The following is a 19,974-nucleotide window of genomic DNA, read 5'->3' as shown; positions in this document are numbered from 1 at the left end:
ATTGCCCTTGCAACCTTGCCCACAAAACAAAACAAAAGAAGAAAAATAAAAAAGGAAAGAAAATAAGATTTAAAAACATCTTGTCATGGAAGCTGCAAGGTATTACAGTGTGTCCCACAATATAACCTTTTGCCTAAATATCTTTACTTGCAATGAGTCATTGGTCTGGTTTGAGGTCGCAGGCTTCTGCTATATCATCAATTCTGGATCCTCACTGAGACTCCTCTTAGATATCCTGTTGTTGTGTGGTGTCATGAATATTCTGCAACTTTGCTTTGCATGATAATCTAATTTACATGCTCCCACAGTTCATAGATGGGGTAGATGTTAGAGGTGGATCCTCTCAAAGAGCTGGATCTAGGCATGGGTGGTAGCTTATTTGGTTAGTCTAACAGCTCGACAAACTGTCTCAAATCAGTGCCAGTGCAAGGCCAGCAAGGGATTGCTCTCCTGGGTGCCACAGCTGGTGAAAGGCAGGGCCATATTTTCTTCAACAATGTCAGGTTTTCTATACTACCAAGGTGAATGACAGTGGCCAGTGAGTGACAGGGCCATCTCTGCTCATCATGAGTATGTTAACATGACTCTAGGTGGCAGCCTAGATCAGGAACATCAACATGACCTTTGGTTGTAACATGGACCATGGACATCAACATAAACCTCTGCTGCTGCAAAGGCACAGATCCACACATAGCCCTCAGATGCAGTATGTGCCAGGACATCAATCGTTTCAAGTAGAAGCATAGGTTACTCATCTTAGGCTGTTCCTCACCACTCTCACATCTTCAGTTCCAGCTGTTTTCATAGAACACACTGTTTCATTTGTCTTTCTCTACCATCTCTCCACCACATACTTGCTCACAGCACTGGCAACTTGCCTATTCAGCATAATTGTGAAAGAGACTCTCATGCAACCATTTTTTTTTTAAAGAAATATCTTGGTAAGTCAACATTTAAGCATAAACAATAGAACAGTTTTCAATATGACATAATTTACTTGAAATCTGTATTTTGATAAGATACTAGTTGAATATTATATAGATGAGAGGTAAATTGTGATTATAGAAAGATGATAGATTTGAAGACAAGAAATAATTTTTCACTTCTTGTGGTAAAAAATATAAGGACACATCTGTCACAATTCAAAGACTGTACTCTGATTTATTAAATCTTCCTTGAAATTCCAGTTCGAAGGATTCATGATGTCAGCATTCTGAGCTTATATGCAGGGTAAAAATATATTGCTCTTCTCTACTAAAATTTATTTGATTCTGACAAACAATTCTTTTGCACATTGCAGTAATTTGTGAGAGTATAGGTTTCCCAGAAGACAAGCAGTAAGGAATATGATGGCTATATGGATGATCTCTTGTGTACTATGTGGAGCATCACCTGTCAATAAAATCTGATGGCCAATAACTGAGGCAGGATTAGAAGGTGAGACATCCAGCAGAGAGAGAAGAACTTTGGGAAATAGTGAGGCAAGGGTTATTCCAATCTAGACTTGGAGAAAGTTGGGTGTATGAAACTGAGGAGAGGTAACTAGCCAAGTGGCATACGTAGAATAGTATAAATGGGTTATTACATATTCCAATGTGTGTCTATGTATGTGTGTGTGTGTTATATTATATATATTAGCTAGTCAGTGAACAAGCTTAGCTTCCCGCATAGGAATTTATTAATACAATATACTATTTGAGTTGTTATTTGGGAACCAGGGTGCTCTTCTTTGGTTTTATTCGTTCGTTCGTTCGTTCGTTCGTTCGTTCCTCCTTCCCTCCCTCCGTCCCTCTCTCCCTTCCTCCCTTCCTTCCTTCCTCCCTCCCTCCCTCCCTCCCCCTCTTTCTTCCCATCCCAAATGCTGCCAGCTCTTGTTCCTCTCTTGCAGATTGCCTCCCACACCCCGTTTTCCTTTTACCTCTGAGAGCATCCCCCATGTATCCCCACCCTGGTGCAAGAAGTCTTTTCAGGATTAGGTAAATCCTCTATCACTGAGGCCAGAAATTGCAGCCCTTTTCTACATATGTGCTGTGGGCCTTGGATCAGCCCATGTATTCTCTTTCGTTGGTGGCTCTGTCTCTGGGATTTCCCTGGGGTCCAGGTTAGTAGATACTTTTGGTCTTATTATGGGGTTGCCATCTCCTTGATGGCCTTCATTCCTTCCCCTAACTCTCCACACCAACAAGTTCTGTATTGTATATATCAACACCATGTGCTTTATTGAGTAGTTTCAAAAACCTAAGTGTAAAATAATAACAATATACTCTCATTTATGATGGATTCATATTAGTCATGTAGTTTTCAAACAAACAAGTTTTAATTATTGATGAATTTACTATATTCCATGTTTAGACAGAATGATATTGAAGAATTTTCTATAGTCCTTGTTTAGTAGAGTCAGGCTGAGAGAATTGTGCAGTCTCTTTAAAGTTCCTGTGATCATGATTCCTTAAAGCAGGAATTATGTGTTATCTCCAAACTCCTGATACGAATCTTACATTCAAGTGATGACTTTGTTTTATCTACTGATGTAGTTTGTTGGCTAGTTCATTTGCTTTGATTTGCTGATATATGCATATGTGTGTGTGTGTGTGTGTGTGTGTAATGTGACCTATGCCAAAACTAAAATTTACCTATACTATTTTAGTAATGTTGTTATAATAAATCAAATGCAGTTTTAATTATCCTAAGATTTACGGTTTATCTTTTATTTTTGCTTAATTAGCAATCGATTTTTTTTTATATAGAAGAAGCCTATTCCCCCTCCCACAACCTTCCCACAACTCTAGTGTGTGTGTGTGTGTGTGTGTGTGTGTGTGGTGTGTTTGTGTGTGTCTAATGACTAGCTGTGGGTCTTTTTATTTGATTCCATCTGCTGCAAGAAGACCTTTTCTGATGATGAATAAGGCATGGATCTGTGAGTATGGCAAAAAATCTTTAGGTGTAATATTTTGTCTTCCCTTTTGTTTTTTAGAGTAATTTTTTTGGTTTTACCCTATGTGTCTTGTCTCTGGTTCTTGGTCAGCTAAGGGGTGTTGGGTATGGGTTCAATCTTGGGGAGTGGGCTTTTAGTCAAACAAGTTATTTGTTAGCTTCTCCCACAAGTTTTGTGCTACCATTGACCTAGTATATTTGCCAGCAGACATATTGCAAATAAAGTTTTGTGGTCAGATTGCTGCTTATGTTTTTAGTAGCCTCCTTTACCAAAGAGTCTAGAAGATAGAAAGAATGCTCTTTATAGGTACCGTTTTTACCTTTCCATGTTCAATGAGTTGTGCAAGTGTTGTTTGCAATGAGAGTGTGAGTTTGCAATTGGGTCTTGCTGTCTGTTTGTAGAGAGCAACCTATTAACTTAACAACTGCCTGGGTTTTGGGGGGACTTCCATAGAACAACTGTGGCCATGAGTTCTGTTGGTTATGATATAGTCCTGATAATGGAAGCTCCATCTGAGGACAAGTGATTGCCAGTTGGGATTCATTTCTGTCATTATTTTCTTTTTTAACAGCTTAGTATAAGTGGACCACATTTTCTTTATTCATTCTTCTGACATCTAGGTTGTTTCAAACTTCTTGCCAATCATGAATTGAGCAGAGATATATATGGTTGATCAAGTGTCTTTGAGATAGGATGAAATGTTCTTTGGCTATATAACCAAGAATGGTACCGCTGGATCTTGAAGTAGACTAATTTCCATCTTTTTGAAGAATCACCATACTGATTTCCATAGTGTCTACACAAGTTTTCACTCTCAAAAGCAAAGGAGTGTTCCCCTTTTCCATGTCCTTGTCAGCAGTTGCTGCCACTTGGGTTATTGATTTAGGCTTCTTGACAGGTATGAGATAGACTCTCAAAGTACTTTTGATTTGCATTTGCATTTTCCTCATGGTATGAATATTGTACATTCTTTCTTTAAAAGTTCTTTTTTTTATTAATCATTTTAGTTGTTAAATTTCAAACGACATCCCCCTTCCCAGTTTCCCCTCCACCAACCTCCCATTCCATTCCTCCTGACCCCCTCTCCTTTGCCTCTATGGGGGTCCTCTTCCACCCATTCACCCACTCCTACTTCTACCCTTTAGCATTCCACTTCTGGGGCAACAAGCCTCCCTCTCCTCCCACTGATGTCAGTTAAGGCCATCCTCTGCTACATGTGTACCTGGGGTCCTGTAACATTTCTTTATGAGCTTTGCAACTATTTGAGTCTTCTCTACTGAGAAATTTCTGTTCATATCTGCACCACATTCTTAATTGGGTTATTTGGGAGAATTACTCCCTTACTTTAATTACTGCCTCTTTCACTCTAAAATAATATCTATTGTTTCATTGCTTATCTGATCTCAATTTAATGTTGGTAAGTACTATTTACTGATAAAATTATCTATTTATTTTAGATTTTTCTGTTTCATGGAACACACATTTTTCAAGTGTGCTCTATGATTTTGTGGATTTCTGCTCTGTATGTTCATACATCCTACTTTCCATTTCTGAGTATGGTACCTTCCTCTCATTTTTTGTTATTTGGGATAAGGGTTTGTGGATCTGTTTTATTTTCTTAAGGAGCCAATACTTTGGTTCATTGGTTCTTTTTCATTTTGTTTTAATTTTTTTTTTTATTTCAGACCCGAGTTTTATTACTACTTGCCTTCTATTCCTCTTGGGCTTGATCTTCCTCCCATCCCCGAGCTTTAAGATTTGCTGTTGTTAATATGAGATCTCTCCAGTTTTTTATTTTTATTATTCTTTTTTCTTTTTTTTTCATTTAGGCATTTAGTGCTCTGAACTTGTCTCTTAGCACTGCTTTCATTGTATACTGTATGTATTGGTGGGTTTAGCTACACCCCTTTGTGCTCCCAGCAGGCTGCATTCTTCCAGCCACCCACCCAGGAACTATTTGGATCTGTGAATGAAAGAAACACACATTAGCTTATTTTTAAAAATGCTGTGACTTGCTCAAAATCTGGGCACTCCTAAACCATCTCCTGTTACCCCAGGCCTAATTGGGGAAGTGGCTAGTGGCCACCTAGAAAGATTCTCATATTGCTGGTTAGTTGGCTTTCTCTCCTGCAGCTCCTATGTCCCATCCTTTTCCTCCATTTTATGGTTATTCTTCTTTCCATTTCTCTAGTTTCTAGCCCTTGCAAATCTAAAGGTCCTGCCCCATCTCTCTCCGCCCAGACATTGTCTGCTGTCATCTTTATTGATCAATCAAAAACAAATTGGGAAAAGGACCTTCAGTGTTTGGACACACAGATTCCTAATTAAATCAAAGCATTAGAGTCAGTCAAACACCTGTAAGTTTGGGTGTGTTCATCCATTTCTATTTAATTCTAGCCAATCTTTCACTTTTTGTTCAGTTTTGCCTTAACTCTTTGTTCTTTTAATAGAAAGTTTTTCAGTTTTTTTTTTGAGTTTGTAAATTTTCTTTTGTTGATATCCAGTTTTATTTAGTTCATGGCATATTTTTTATAGAACATAGAGAGGCATTTCAATTGTCTTGTATCTACTGAGACTGGCTTGGTGTCCACATGTGTAAAATTTGAAGAAGTCAATTTTAGAAAAAGTTCTATGATGTGCTAAAAAGAAGGAATATTCTTTTGTGTTTTGGGGATTTGTTCTGTAAATATATGTTAGGTCTATTTGATTTATTACTGTTACCTATAGCATTTCTTTCTTTAAATTTTGTCTGAATACCTGTCTAATTGTTGACTGGTATATTGAATTCTCCAACAATTAATGTTTAACGATCAGCTTATGATTAAATCTCCAGTAATATTCTTTTTTCTGTGATACTTTAAATTTTTGCCTTTCATTTCATTTATTTTAGCATTTATACTTTTTAAAAATTGGATATTTTATTTATTTACATTTCAAATGTTATCTCCTTTTATGGTTTCACTTCTGCAATCCCCTTTTCTATCCCCCCCTTACCCTGCTTCTATGAGGGTGCTCCTCCACACACCTATTCACTCCTGCCTCACCACCTTAGCATTTCTCTATATTGGGTAATCAAGCCTTGGCAGGACCAAGGGCCTCCCCTCCCATTGAAAAGGCCCCTTCAGATCCTTCAGTCTTTTCTCTAACTCCTTTATTTGAGGTCCCTGTGCTCAGTCTAAGTGTTGGCTGTGAGTGTCCACATCTGTATTGGTCAGTATCCAGCAATTCCTCTCAAGAAACAGGTGCATCAGATTCTTGTCAGCAACTACTTCTTGGCCTCAGAACTAGTGTCTGGGTTTGGTGTCTGTATGTGACATGGTTCCCAAGGTAGGCAGTCTTTGGATGGCCTTTCTTTTAGTCTATTCCATTTTTGTCCCTGTCTTTCTTTTTGACACAAATATTTCTAGGTTAACAATTTAGAGATGTGTAGGTGACCCCATCCCTCAACTGGGAATTGTGTCTATATACTGGACATGGTCTCTACAGGTTTTCTCTCTCCTTTCTTGCATATTTTGACTAAAGTCATTCCCATTGAGTCCTGGGAACCTCTCACTTCCCTGGCATTGGAAAATTTCTAGCGGCTAACCCCAGCTCCTCATCCCCCACTGCTACGTATTTCTATTCGATTTCCTGACTCTCTGTATTTCTCTCTTGTCCTTTCTAATACCTGATTATGTGACCCCCCACCAGTTTTTACTCTTCCCCTCCCAGGTCCTTCCCTCCCTCTATCTCCTATGCTTATTTTTCCCCTTCTATGTAGGATTGAAGCATCCACACTTTGATCTTCCTTCTTCTTAAGCTCCATTTGGTTTGTGGGTTATATTGTGAGTATTCCAAACTTTAGTGCTAATATCCACCTATCAGTGAGTATATACCATGTGTGTTTTTTGTGTCTGGGTTACCTCCCTCAGGCCATTGTTTTTTTTTTTTTTTTTTTTTTAATTTTAGAAGCACAGTGACATACATTTATTTTTTTCTTTTTTTTATTCAATATATTTTTATTTACATTTCAAATGATTTCCCTTTTTCTGGGCCCCCACTCCCTAAAAGTTCCATAAGCCCCCTTCCCTCCCCCTATTCTCCCACCCACCCCTTCCCACTTCCCTGTTCTGGTTTTGCCCTATACTGCTACACTGAGTCTTTCCAGAACAAGGGGCCACTCCTTCGTTCTTCTTATACCTCATTTGATGTGTGGATTATGTATTGGGTATTCCAGTTTTCTAAGTTTATATCCACTTATTAGTGAGTGCATACCATGACTGATCTTTTGAGACTGGGTTATCTCACTTAGTATGATGTTCTCCAGCTCCATCCATTTGCCTAAGAATTTCATGAATTCATTGTTTCTAATGGCTGAATAGTACTCCATTGTGTATGTGTACCATATTTTTTGCATCCATTCTTCAGTTGAGGGATACCTGGGTTCTTTCCAGCTTCCGGCTATTATAAATAGGGCTGCTATGAACATAGTGGAACATGTATCCTTATTACATGCTGGTGAATCCTCTGGGTATATGCCAGGAGTGATATAGCAGGATGTTCCGGAACTGAGGTGCCCAGTTTTCTGAGGAACCGCCAGACTGATTTCCAGAGTAGTTGTACCAGTTTGCAACCCCACCAGCAGTGGAGGAGTGTTCCTCTTTCTCCATATCCTCACCAACACCTGCTGTCTCCTGAATTTTTAGTCTTAGTCATTCTGACTGGTATAAGGTGAAATCTCAGATTTGTTTTGATTTGCCTTTCCCTAATGACTAATGAAGTTGAGCATTTTTTAAGATGCTTCTCCACCATCTGAACTTCTTCAGGTGATAATTCTTTGTTTAAGTCTGTACCCCATTTTTTAATATGGTTATTTGTTTTTCTATGGTCTAACTTCTTGAGTTCTTTGTATGTACTGGATATTAGCCCTCTATCTGATGTAGGGTTGGTGAAGATCTTTTCCCAATTTGTTGGTTGCTGATTTGTCTTTTTGATTCTGTCCTTTGCCTTACAGAAACTTTGTAATTTTATGAGGTCCCATTTGCCAATTCTTGATCTTAGAGCATACGCTATTCGTGATCTGTTCAGAAACTTTCTCCCTGTACCGATGTCCTCAAGGGTCTTCCCCAGTTTCTTTTCTATTAGCTTCAGAGTGTCTTGCTTTATGTATAGGTCCTTGGTCCATTTGGAGTTGAGCTTAGTACAAGGAGACAAGGATGGATCAATTCGCATTCTTCTGCATGCTGACCTCCATTTGAACCAGCACCATTTGTTGAAAAGGCTATCTTTTTTTTCCATTGGATGTTTTCAGCCTCTTTGTGGAGGATCAAGTGGCCATAGGTGTTTGGGTTCATTTCTGGATCTTCAATCCTGTTTCATTGATCTGCCTGCCTGTCAGTTTTCCAATACCATGCAGTTTTTAACACTATTACTCTGTAGTATTGCTTGAGGTCAGGGAAACTGATTCCCCCAGAATTTCTTTTGTTTTTGAGAACAGTTTTATCTATCCTGGGTTTTTTGTTATTCCAGATGAATTTGAGAATTCCACTTTCTAACTCTATGAAGAATTGAGTTGGGATTTTGATGGGTATTGCATTGAATCTGTATATTGCTTTTGGCAAAATGGCCATTTTAACTATATTAATCCTGCCGATCCATGAACATGGGAGGTTTTTCCATTTTTTGAGGTCTTCTTCCATTTCCTTCTTCAGAGTCTTGAAGTTCTTGTCATACAGATCTTTCACATGTTTGGTAAGAGTCACCCCAAGATACTTTATACTGTTTGTGGCTATTGTGAAGGGTGTCATTTCCCTAATTTCTTTCTCAGCCTGCTTATCCTGTGAGTATAGGAAGGCTACTGATTTGCTTGAGTTGATTTTGTAACCAGCCATTTTGCTGAAGTTGTTTATCAGCTGTAGGAGTTCTCTAGTGGAGTTTTTTGGGTCGCTTAGGTAGACTATCATATCATCTGCAAATAATGATAGTTTGACTTGTTCCTTTCCAATTTTTATCCCTTTGGCCTCCCTATATTGTCTAATTGCCTAAGCTAGTACCTCAAGTACAATATTGAAAAGATAAGGAGAAAGGGGTCAGCCCTGTCTAATCGTGATTTTAGGGGATTGCTTCAAGTTTCTCTCCATTTAGATTGATGCTGGCTACCGGTCTGCTGTATATTGCTTTTACTATGTTTAAGTATGGGCTTTGAATTCCTGTTCTTTCCAAGACTTTAAGCATGAAAGGATGCTGAATTTTGTCAAATGCTTTTTTTTAGCATCCAATGAAATGACCATGTGGTTTTTTTCTTTGAGTTTGTTTATGTAGTGGATTGCATTGATGGATTTTCGTATATTGAACCAACCCTGCATTCCCGGGATAAAGCCTACTTGATCATGGTGGATGATCGTTTTGATGTGCTCTTGGATTCGGTTGGCAAGAATTTTATTGAGTATTTTTTGCATCGATATTCATAAGAGAAATTGCTCTGAAGTTCTCTTTCTTTGTAGGATCTTTGTGTGGTTTTGGTATCAGCATAATTGTGGCTTTGTAGAAGGAACTGGGTAGTGTTCCTTCTGTTTCTATTTTGTGGAATAGTTTGATGAGTATTGGTGTTAACTCTTCTTTGAAGGTCTGATAGAATTCTGCACTGAAACCATCTGGTCCTGTGCTGTTTTTGGTTGGAAGACTTTCTATGACCCCTTCTATTTCTTTAGGGGTTATGGGACTGTTTAGATGATCTATTTGGTCCTGATTTAATTTTGGTATTTGGTATCTGTCTAGGAAATTGTCCATTTCCTCCAGATTCTCCAGTTGTGTTGAGTATAGGCTTTTGTAGTAGGCTCTGATGATTTTTTTCAAATTTCTCAGTTTCAGCTTCTGTTGTTATATCCCCCTTTTCATTTCTAATTTTGTTAATTTGGATACTTTCTTTCTGCCCTTTTGTCAGTCTGGCTAAGGGTCTATCTATCTTGTTGATTTTCTCAAAGAACCAGCTCCTGGATCCGTTGATTCTTTGTATGTTTCTCTTTGTTTCTACTTGATTGAGTTCAGCCCCGAGTTTGATGATTTCCTGTCTTCTACTCCTCCTGGGCAAATTGGCTTCTTTTTGTTCTAGGGCTTTCAGTTGTGTCCTTAAGCTGCTAGTGTATGCTCTCTCCATTTTCTTTTTGGAGGCACTCAGGGCTATGAGTTTTCCTCTTAGCAGTGCTTTCATTGTGTCCCAAAGTTTTGGGTATGTTTTGTCTTCATTTTCATTAAATTATAAAAAGTCTCTGATTTCTTTCTTTATTTCTTCTTTGGCCAAGATGTCATTGAGTAGAGTATTGTTCAGTCTCCATGTGTATGTGGGCTTTCTGTTGTTTTTGTTGCTATTGAAAACTACTCTTACTCCATAGTGATCTGATAGGAGGCATGGGATTAGTTCAATCTTCTTATATTTGTTGAGGTCTGTCTTGTGACCAATTATATGATTGATTTTGGAGAAGGTACCATGAGGTGCTGAGAAAAATGTATATTCTTTTGCTTTAGGGTGAAATATTTTATTAATATCAGTCAAATCCAATTGGTCCAAAATTCAATTAGTTTTATTGTGTTCCTAGTTTCTGTTTTCCTGATCTGCCTATTGAGGAGAGTGGAGTGTTGAAGTCACCCACAATTATTGTATTAGGTATAATGTGTGCTTTGAGCTTTAGTAAAGTTTTGTTTACAAATAAGGATAAGGGTGCCCTTGCATTTGGCGCATAGATGTTCAGAATTGAAAGTTCTTCTCGGTGGATTTTTCCTTTGACCAGCAAGAAGTGTCCTTCTGTGTTTCTTTTGATGACTTTAGGTTGAATGTCAATTATATCTGATATTAGAATGGCTACTCTGGCTCATTTCCGGAGATAATTGGCTTGTAAAATTGTCTTTCAGCCTTTTACTCTAAGGTAGTTTTTGTCTTTGGCACTGAGGTGTGTCTCCTGTATGCAGCAAAATGTAGGATCCTGTTTCCTTATCCAGTCTGTTAGTCTATGTCTTTTTATTGGGGAATTGATGTTAAGAGATATTAAGGAATAGTGATTATTACTTCCTGTCATTTTTTTATTTGATATAATTTAATTACATTTCAAATGATTTCCCCTTTTCTAGCCCCCCCACTCCCCGAAAGTCCCGTAAGCCCCCTTCTCTTCCCCTGTCCTCCCACCCACCCCTTCCCACTTCCCCGTTCTGGTTTTGCTGAATACTGTTTCACTGAGTCTTTCCAGAACCAGGGGCCACTCCTCCTTTCTTCTTGTACCTCATTTGATGTGTGGATTATGTTTTGGGTATTCCAGTTTTCTAGGTTAATATCCACTTATTAGTGAGTGCATACCATGATTCACCTTTTGAGTCTGGGTTACCTCACTTAGTATGATATTCTCTAGCTCCATCCATTTGCCTAAGAATTTCATGAATTCATTGTTTCTAATGGCTGAATAGTACTCCATTGTGTAGATATACCACATATTTTGCATCCACTCTTCTGTTGAGGGATACCTGGGTTCTTTCCAGCATCTGGCAATTATAAATAGGGCTGCTATGAACATAGTAGAACATGTATCCTTATTACATGGTGGGGAGTCTTCTGGGTATATGCCCAGGAGTGGTATAGCAGGATCTTCTGGAAGTGAGGTGCCCAGTTTTCTGAGGAACCGCCAGACTGCTTTCCAGAGTGGTTGTACCAATTTGCAACCCCACCAGCAGTGGAGGAGTGTTCCTCTTTCTCCACACCCTCTCCAACACCTGCTGTCTCCTGAAATTTTAATCTTAGCCATTCTGACTGGTGTAAGATGAAATCTTAGGGTTGTTTTGATTTGCATTTCCCTAATGACTAATGAATTTGAGCATTTTTTAAGATGCTTCTCCGCCATCCGAAGTTCTTCAGGTGAGAATTCTTTGTTTAACTCTGTACCCCATTTTTTAATAGGGTTGTTTGGTTTTCTGGAGTCTAACTTCTTGAGTTCTTTATATATATTGGATATTAGCCCTCTATCTGATGTAGGATTGGTGAAGATCTTTTCCCAATTTGTTGGTTGCCGATTTGTCCTCTTGATGGTGTCCTTTGCCTTACAGAAACTTTGTAATTTTATGAGGTCCCATTTGTCAATTCTTGTTCTTAGAGCATACGCTATTGGTGTTCTGTTCAGAAACTTTCTCCCTGTAACGATGTCCTCAAGGGTCTTCCCCAGTTTCTTTTCTATTAGCTTCAGCGTGTCTGGCTTTATGTGGAGGTCCTTGATCCATTTGGATTTGAGCTTAGTACAAGGAGACAAGGATGGATCAATTCGCATTCTTCTGCATGTTGACCTCCAGTTGAACCAGCACCATTTGTTGAAAAGGCTATCTTTTTTCCATTGGATGTTTTCAGCCTCTTTGTCGAGGATCAAGTGGCCATAGGTGTGTGGGTTCATTTCTGGATCTTCAATCCTGTTCCATTGATCCTCCTGCCTGTCACTGTACCAATACCATGCAGTTTTTAACACTATTGCTCTGTAGTATTGCTTGAGGTCAGGGATACTGATTCCCCCAGATTTTCTTTTGTTGCTGAGAATAGTTTTAGCTATCCTGGGTTTTTTGTTGTTCCAGATGAATTTGATAATTGCTCTTTCTAACTCTGTGAAGAATTGAGTTGGGATTTTGATGGGTATTGCATTGAATCTGTATAGTGCTTTAGGCAAAATGGCCATTTTAACTATATTGATTGTACCAATCCATGAGCATGGGAGGTTTTCCCATTTTTTGAGGTCTTCTTCCATTTCCTTCTTCAGATTCTTGAAGTTCTTGTCATACAGATCTTTCACATGTTTGGTAAGAGTCACCCCAAGATACTTTATACTGTTTGTGGCTATTGTGAAGGAGGTCATTTCCCTAATTTCTTTCTCAGCCTGCTTATCCTTTGAGTATAGGAAGGCCACTGATTTGCTTGAGTTGCTTTTAAAACCTGCCACTTTGCTGAAGTTGTTTATCAGCTGTAGGAGCTCTATAGTGGAGTTCTTTGGGTCACTTAGGTAGATGATCATGTCGTCTGCAAATAATGATACTTTGACTTCTTTCTTTCCAATTTGTATCCCTTTGACCTCCTTATGTTGTCGAATTGCCCGAGCTAGTACCTCAAGTACAATATTGAAAAGATAAGGAGAAAGGGGGCAGCCTTGTCTGATCCCTGATTTCAGTGGGATTGCTTCAAGTTTCTCTCCATTTAGTTTGATACTGGCTACCGGTTTGCTGTATATTGCTTTTACTATGTTTAGGTATGGGCTTGAATTCCTGTTCTCTCCAAGACTTAAAGCATGAAGGGATGCTGAATTTTGTCAAATGCTTTTTCAGCCTCCAAAGAAATGACCATGTGGTTTTGTTCTTTGAGTTTGTTTATGTAGTGGATTGTATTGATGGATTTCCGTATATTGAACCAACCTTGCATTCCCGGGATAAAGCCTACTTGATCATGGTGGATGATCGTTTTGATGTGTTCTTGGATTCAGTTGGCAAGAATTTTATTGAGTATTTTTGCATCGATGTTCATAAGAGAAATTGGTCTGAAGTTCTCTTTCTTTGTTGGATCTTTTTGTGGCTTTGGTATCAGCGTAATTGTGGCTTCGTAGAAGGAATTGGGTAGTGTTCCTTCTGTTTCTATTTTGTGGAATAGTTTAAAGAGTATTGGTGTTAACTCTTCTTTGAAGGTCTGGTAGAATTCTGCACTGAAGCCATCTGGTCCTGTGCTTTTTTTGGTTGGAAGACTTTCTATGACTCCTTCTATTTCTTTAGGCATTATGGGACTGTTTAGATGGTCTAGTTGGTCCTGATTTAATTTTGGTATTTGGTATCTGTCAAGGAAATTGTCCATTTCCTCCAGATTCTCCAGTTGTGTTGAGTACAGGCTCTTGTAGTAGGATCTGATGATTTTTTGGATTTCCTCAGTTTCCGTTGTTATATCTCCCTTTTCATTTCTAAGTTTGTTAATTTGGATACTTTCTCTGTGCCCTTTGGTCAGTCTGGCTAAGGGTTTATCTATCTCGTTGATTTTCTCAAAGAATCAGCTCCTGGTTTTGTTGATTTTTTGTATGGTTCTCTTTGTTTCTACTTGATTGATTTCAGCCCTGAGTTTGATGATTTCCTGCCTTCTACTCCTCCTGGACGAAATAGCTTCTTTTTGTTCTAGCGCTTTCAGGTGTGTCATTAAGCTGGTAATGTATCCTCTCTCCATTTTCTTTTTGGAGGCACTCAGGGCTATGAGTTTTCCTCTTAGCACTGCTTTCATTGTATCCCATAGATTTGGGTATGTTGTGTTTTCATTTTCATTGTGTTCTAAAAAGTCTCTAATTTCTTTTTTTATTTCTTCCTTGACCAAGGTATCATTGAGTAGAGTATCGTTCAGTTTCCACGTGTATGTGGGTTTTCTGTTGTTTCTGTTGCTATTGAAGACCACTTTTACTCCATAATTATCAGATAGGAGGCATGGGATTAGTTCTATCTTCTTATATTTGTTGAGGTCTGTCTTGTCACCAATCATATGGTCGATTTTGGAGAAGGTACCATGAGGTGCTGAGAAAAAGGTATATTCTTTTGTTTTAGGATAGAATGTTCTATATATATCTGTTAAATCTAATTGGTCCAAAGTTTCAATTAGTTTCATTGTGTCCCTGTTTAGTTTCTGTTTTCCTGATCGGTCCATTGAGGAAAGTGCAGTGTTGAAGTCACCCACAATTATTGTGTTAGGTGCAATGTGTGCTTTTAGTTTTAATAAAGTTTCTTTTACGAAAGAGGGTGCCCTTGCATTTGGGGCATAGATGTTCAGGATTGACAGTTCTTCTTTTTGTATTTTTCCTTTGACCAGCAAGAAGTATCCCTCAGGGTCTCTTTTGATGACTTTGGGTTGAAAGTCAATTTTATCTGATATTAAAATGGCTACTCCAGCTTGTTTCCTGAGACCATTTGCTTGTAAAATTGTCTTCCAGCCTTTTACTCTAAGGTAGTGTCTGTCTTTGACCCTGAGGTGTGTTTCCTGTAAGCAGCAAAATGTAGGGTCCTGTTTACGTATCCATTCAGTTAGTCTGTGTCTTTTTATTGGGGCATTAAGTTCATTGATGTTAAGAGATATTAAGGAATAGTGATTGTTACTTCCTATCATTTTTGACGTTATTTTTTAAATTTGAATGCTTAACTTCTTTTGGGTTTGATGAAAGGTTACTATCTTGCTTTTTCCAGGGTGAAGTTTCCCTCCTTGTATTGGTGTTGTCCTCCTATTATCCTTTTTAGGGCCGGGTTTGTGGATAGATATTGGGTAAACTTGGTTTTGTCATGAAATATCTTAGTTTCTCCATCTGTGGTGATTGAGAGTTTTGCTGGATATAGTAGTTTTGGTTGGCATTTGTGTTCTCTTAGAGTCTGCATGAGGTCTGCCCAGGACCTTCTAGCCTTCATAGTCTCAGGTGAAAAGTCTGCTGTGATTCTGATACGTCTTCCTTTATATCTTACTTGGCCTTTTTCTCTTACTGCCTTTAGTATTCTTTCTTTGTTTAGAACATTTGGTGTTTTGATTATTATGTGACGGGAAGTATTTCTGTTCTGGTCCAGTCTGTTTGGAGTTCTGTAGGCTTCTTGTATATTCATGGGCATCTCTCTCTTTAGGTTAGGGAAGTTTTCTTCCATAATTTTATTGAAGATATTTGCTGGCCCTTTAAGTTGTAAATCTTCACTCTCATCTATGCCTATAATCCTTAGGTTTGGTCTTCTCATTGTGTCCTGGATTTCCTGGATATTTTGGGTTACAAGCTTTTTGCATTTTGTATTTTCTTTAACTGTTGAGTCCATGGTTTGTATGGAATCTTCAGCATCTGAGATTCTTTCTTCTATCTCTTGTATTCTGTTGTTGATATTTGCATCTCTGTCCCCTGATTCCTTCCCAAGGCTTTCTATCTCCAAAATTGTCTCCCTTTGAGTTTTCTTAGTTGTTTCTACTTCTGATTTTAGATCCTGGATGGTTTTGCTTAGCTCCTTCACTTGCATGTTTGTGTTTTCCTGTAATTCTTTAAGAGATTTTTGTGTTTCCTCTTTCATGACCTCAGCCCGTTGGCCAAAGTTCTCCTGTATTTCTTTAAGAGATTTTTGTGTTTCCTCTTTCATGACCTCAGCCTGTTGACCAAAGTTCTCCTGTATTTCTTTAAGTGTTTTTTGCATTTCCTCCTTGTTGGCTTTTGTATTCTCCTGGATTTCTTTCAATGATTTTTGTGTTTCCCTTGCAAGGGCTTCTAACTTTTGATCCATTTTCTCCTGAATGTCCTTCATGTGTTCCTGTACCAGCATCATGACCAGTGATTTTAAATCCAAATCTTGTTTTACTGGTGTGATGGGGTATCCAGTACTTGCTGGTAGAGGAGAATTGGGTTCAGATGTTGCCATATTGCCTTGATTTCTGTTAGTGACGTTCCTGCGTTTGCCTTTTGCCATCTAGCTCTCACTGGTGTTACTTGGTCTTGTCAGTGCTGGACTCACCAGTGCAAGCTGCCCCTTCCCCGTTGGCCTCTGGTGCACAGCTTACACCCTGCACTGCCTGTAGACAGGGTGCTGTTGTCCAGGCTGTTCAGATCCCGAAGCAGGCACCTGAAGGCTCCCGCTGGGGCCTGCAGGATTTATTGGAGCACACCGACTTCTCCCAGCTGGCCGCCCGGAAGCCCCCACTAGCCTCTTGAGGGACCTGGAGATGTGGTGTGGCCACCCAGGCTGATCTGAAGCGGAGAGAGTTGACCTGAGGGCTTCTGCCTGAGGCCTTGCCCCAGATTGTGTCTGTGGACCAGATGGAACCCGTGTGCACCCCCAGGGAGCTCCGAAGGTGTATGCTGCTGTGACCTCCCCTGTGTTCCGCTCACTCCGCTGGGCAGCCGATTTCCCCAACCGTGCTGGCGCACACTAGGTTAGCCTTGTCGCCCAGGACCTGAGTCCAGGCAAAAGCCTGGGAGGCCAAGGTCCGAGCAAAGTTCCCCTAGGGCTATGACTGTTATTTGGGTCCGCCAGGTGACCCCGATGGCGGGCGTGCGCGTCCGCGCTCCGCGAAAGCACCGGGAGAGTCTGTTGTGCTAATAACCTCCTGGGCGGGTTGACACACAGATGGCCCACCAAGCCGCCCAGTTCTTGGGGTCAGTACTGTGCCTTTTGGGGCCTAGACCCCCGTTTTGTTAGCCTCAGGCTACGCTTGTTAGCTGTCTCTGCCCTCCCGAGCACTCTGGGTCCTGTAGGCAAAATGGCGGCACGTGCGCCGGCCAGGGCAAAAAAAAAACTCCTGGCTGGGTTGGCGCCCCGATGGCCACTCGAACAGCCCAGGGCCTGGGTGCAGGCCAACGCCCGTCAGGCTCAGGCCCCTGCGGTGTTGGGCCTAGGATTATGTTTGTGTACCTCAGTCTGTCCGATCTCTGGAGCCCGGAATCAAGATGGAGGTGAGTCTCTCCTGACTGGCGGGAAGCCGAGTTCTGAAGTGGCTTCCGTGCAGCGAAAGGCTCCGCAGAACCGCAGCTGCTTGCCGCCCGGCTGGTCAGCGAAGGTCAGTGGTCGTGGGCGCAGGGCCTAACTGGACCCTGTGTCGCCTTGGTTCCACCGCTGATGGCCCTTCAGCTGGACCAGCTACTGCTGCCGCCACCGCCGCTGCCGGTCCGAATGACTCACAGCTATTAAAGCTGGACAGTTTCCCCAGGCCTGGCTGACAGCCTCAAATACTCTCACCTGATTGCGTGTTTAAAAATAAAAAAGGGTTACACCAATACTCTTCAAACTATTCCACAAAATAGATACAGAAGGAACGCTACCCAATTCCTTCTACGAAGCCACAATTACGCTGATACCAAAGCCACACAAAGATCCAACAAAGAAAGAGAACTTCAGACCAATTTCCCTTATGAACATCGATGCAAAAATACTCAATAAAATTCTTGCCAACCGAATCCAAGAACACATCAAAACGATCATCCACCATGATCAAGTAGGCTTTATCCCAGGAATGCAGGGTTGGTTCAATATACGGAAATCCATCAATACAATCCACTACATAAACAAACTCAAAGAACAAAACCACATGGTCATTTCATTGGATGCTGAAAAAGCATTTGACAAAATTCAGCATCCCTTCATGCTTAAAGTCTTGGAGAGAACAGGAATTCAAGGCCCATACCTAAACATAGTAAAAGCAATATACAGCAAACCGGTAGCCAGCATCAAACTAAATGGAGAAAAACTTGAAGCAATCCCACTGAAATCAGGGACCAGACAAGGCTGCCCCCTTTCTCCTTATCTTTTCAATATTGTACTTGAGGTACTAGCTCGGGCAATTCGACAACATAAGGAGGTCAAAGGGATACAAATTGGAAAGGAAGAAGTCAAACTATCATTATTTGCAGACGACATGATCGTCTACCTAAGTGACCCAAAGAACTCCACTAGAGAGCTCCTACAGCTGATAAACAACTTCAGCAAAGTGGCAGGTTATAAAGTCAACTCAAGCAAATCAGTGGCCTTCATATACTCAAAGGATAAGCAGGCTGAGAAAGAAATTAGGGAAATGACCCCCTTCACAATAGCCACAAACAGTATAAAGTATCTTGGGGTGACTCTTACCAAACATGTGAAAGATCTGTATGACAAGAACTTCAAGACTCTGAAGAAGGAAATGGAAGAAGACCTCAAAAAATGGGAAAACCTCCCATGCTCATGGATCGGCAGAATCAATATAGTTAAAATGGCCATTTTGCCTAAAGCACTATACAGATTCAATGCAATACCCATCAAAATCCCAACTCAATTCTTCACAGAGCTAGAAAGAGCAATTATCAAATTCATCTGGAACAACAAAAAACCCAGGATAGCTAAAACTATTCTCAGCAACAAAAGGAAATCTGGGGGAATCAGTATCCCTGACCTCAAGCAATACTACAGAGCAATAGTGTTAAAAACTGCATGGTATTGGTACAGTGACAGACAGGAGGATCAATGGAACAGGATTGAAGATCCAGAAATGAACCCACACACCTATGGCCACTTGATCCTCGACAAAGAGGCTGAAAACATCCAATGGAAAAAAGATAGCCTTTTCAACAAATGGTGCTGGTTCAACTGGAGGTCAGCATGCAGAAGAATGCGAATTGATCCATCCTTGTCTCCTTGTACTAAGCTCAAATCCAAATGGATCAAGGACCTCCACATAAAGCCAGACACTCTGAAGCTAATAGAAAAAAAACTGGGGAAGACCCTTGAGGACATCGGTACAGGGAGAAAGTTTCTGAACAGAACACCAATAGCGTATGCTCTAAGAGCAAGAATTGACAAATGGGACCTCATAAAATTACAAAGTTTCTGTAAGGCAAAGGACACCATCAAGAGGACAAATCGGCAACCAACAAATTGGGAAAAGATATTCACCAATCCTACATCAGATAGAGGGCTAATATCCAATATATATAAAGAACTCAAGAAGTTAGACTCCAGAAAACCAAACAACCCTATTAAAAAATGGGGTACAGAGTTAAACAAAGAATTCTCACCTGAAGAACTTCGGATGGCGGAGAAGCATCTTAAAAAATGCTCAACTTCATTAGTCATTAGGGAAATGCAAATCAAAACAACCCTAAGATTTCATCTTACACCAGTCAGAATGGCTAAGATTAAAAATTCAGGAGACAGCAGGTGTTGGAGAGGGTGTGGAGAAAGAGGAACACTCCTCCACTGCTGGTGGGGTTGCAAATTGGTACAACCACTCTGGAAATCAGTCTGGCGGTTCCTCCGAAAACTGGGCACCTTACTTCCAGAAGATCCTGCTATACCACTCCTGGGCATATACCCAGAAGACTCCCCACCATGTAATAAGGATACATGTTCTACTATGTTCATAGCAGCCCTATTTGTAATTGCCAGATGCTGGAAAGAACCCAGGTATCCCTCAACAGAAGAGTGGATGCAAAAAATGTGGTATATCTACACAATGGAGTACTATTCAGCCATTAGAAACAATGAATTCATGAAATTCTTAGGCAAATGGATGGAGCTAGAGAATATCATACTAAGTG

The 19,974-nt window shown here is 40.2% G+C and overlaps 1 pseudogene; it reads left to right on the top strand.

Annotated features, from left to right (window-relative positions):
* The first annotated feature begins 617 nt into the window (after positions 1 to 617).
* The window catches only part of LOC127687151 (olfactory receptor 5V1-like), a 40,622-nt pseudogene continuing 21,265 nt past the window's right edge, over positions 618 to 19,974 (top strand).

This window comes from Apodemus sylvaticus, chromosome 1 (genome assembly GCF_947179515.1).
Source record: "Apodemus sylvaticus chromosome 1, mApoSyl1.1, whole genome shotgun sequence".
Classification (NCBI taxonomy): domain Eukaryota; kingdom Metazoa; phylum Chordata; class Mammalia; order Rodentia; family Muridae; genus Apodemus; species Apodemus sylvaticus.
This window is presented reverse-complemented; position numbering and strand designations above follow the sequence as displayed.